The sequence below is a fragment of the Phyllostomus discolor genome, chromosome X (assembly GCF_004126475.2).
Source record: "Phyllostomus discolor isolate MPI-MPIP mPhyDis1 chromosome X, mPhyDis1.pri.v3, whole genome shotgun sequence".
NCBI classification, from domain to species: Eukaryota; Metazoa; Chordata; class Mammalia; order Chiroptera; family Phyllostomidae; genus Phyllostomus; species Phyllostomus discolor.
Genome location: NC_050198.1, coordinates 84645803 through 84647725, shown reverse-complemented (window position 1 = coordinate 84647725; position 1923 = coordinate 84645803). Strand labels below are relative to the sequence as shown.

Below are 1923 nucleotides of genomic sequence, written 5' to 3'. Positions count from 1 at the left end.
CAGTTTGAGTTTATCCTGGTGTATGGTGCAAGAAGGTGGTTTAGATTCTTTTTTTTTTTTTTTGCATGTACAGTCTAGTTCTCCCAACACCATTTATTTCTATTTTTTAAATTTATTGTTGTTCAGTTATAGTTGGCCTGCATTCTTCTCCATTGCTGACCTCTATCCAACTCCCCCACTCCCACAGTCAATCCCCACTTTGTTCATGCCCACGAGTCCTCTATTTGTGTTCCTTTGTTGAGGAGGCTGTCTTTTTATTCCATTGTATGCTCTTGCCTCCATTGTCAAATATTAATTGAAAAAATATGGAACACTTCATGGATTTGCATGTCATCCTTGCACAGGGGCCATGCTAATCTTCTCTGTTATCATTCCATTTTAGTATATGTGCTGCCAAAATGAGCACTGACAAAAAAATTTAAGTAGTATTTTTAATACTGTATTTGAATATTTTAGTCAGTATACTTTCCCTCTGAAACTTGTACAATGACTTTTCTAAGATTTGTTTAGCTAACCTTTGTAAGATGAGGGGGGCAGTTATTATTTATCCCTCTTTTGCAAATGAGGAAACGGGGTCTCTGAAAATTGAAGTTACTTGTCATACACAAGAAGGCCTCTCAGTGAGGAAGAGACAGGGCAAAACTTGACATCCAGGTCATAACCTGACCCTGTTTCCTTTCCACTTACCATAGGTTAAAGAAAAAGACAGCACAAGAGTAGCCACACAATTATGCCCTAAAATAAAACCAAGGCAGCTGAGAATGTGTCAGGATTATTAAATCATTGAAAATATCTCTTCACTTTGGAAATTACAAATTACGCTTGGGTTATTTGATGAGGGAGGAAATGTTGAGACATGAGTAGCTGCATTCATCATGCATATTAAAGGCCTTTGGGTTATAAGCTGTGATATGGATCCAGAGCAGTGGCACTTGGAGTGGGGCCCCAAGTGCCACATAGCTAGCTGCATTCTCTTCTTCAATCCCTCATGGCTCCTCAGCCTCTCCTTATCTATGGAGAAGTGATGAGTGTTCTGGAAGGAGGGGCCCCATATTCAGAAAGTAGGGGGCTGGGGCACTATTGCCCAGACTTCAAGAAAGAAGAGGGCATTCACTAGAGTGCAGTGTCTCTTGGCCCAAAGTGAGATACACACCCCACCTCTACTTTTGGGTCTGTCTATAGAGGTAACCATTAGTTTGAAGTCATTTCTTCTAAAGGGCACATCCTAATGGGTCTGAGTTTGGATTTGTGTATGTGCTGCCATCCAATTGAGAGTACAGTATTCTTTGTGATGAGAAGAGCACATTAAGTTCATACAAAGTAGAAAGATTTCAGAATAGTCCAGGGAAGAGGAGGATGGGGTTCCAAATTAATCCTAGTCATGGAACCTCCATGGCTTCACTTCTGTTAGCCCCTCTTGTCTTGCCATGACTTAGAGATGTTATGGGCTAGAGTGCTCGATAAAGCTCTCTTTCCCACAAGGGAGCCCTGAGAGTTGGGCTCCAGTTCAGATTATCTCAAGGAATGACCATTGTAGCTATGTAGATAACACACTCACAATCAGACCAGGAAATACATTCCATACATGAACTACTTACATTTGAAGAGCCCAATTGCTGAAGGCCAAACTATTTAATCTACAGTTAAGGAAAGAATGTCTGGAATTTTCTGTGATCTTTCCAGATTCTGTGCATGTCATGTTTCACTAGGTAAGAGGCATAGAAAAGGGAGATTTTTTTTGGATAGAACAGGGTATGATGGGAAAATCAGTACCCAAGAGGACATTTTGTAACATTTAATCTAAAGATAAGAATTTTGCTAATTATTGAATATGGAAGGAAATAATGTCCTTGGTCTAACATTGTTGTATCAAATATCTCAATACTCCCAAAATCCTGGATAAGATTCTAGTTTGTAGTAGGG

The 1923-nt window shown here is 39.8% G+C and overlaps 1 non-coding gene across 1 annotated transcript; it reads right to left on the bottom strand.

Moving 5' to 3' along the window:
* Window positions 1-299: 299 nt before the first annotated feature.
* LOC114505799 lies at window positions 300-406 on the bottom strand. The gene has a single exon (XR_003685269.1). It is a non-coding gene; the product is annotated as a U6 spliceosomal RNA (small nuclear RNA).
* Between the last annotated feature and the right edge of the window lie 1517 nt (window positions 407-1923).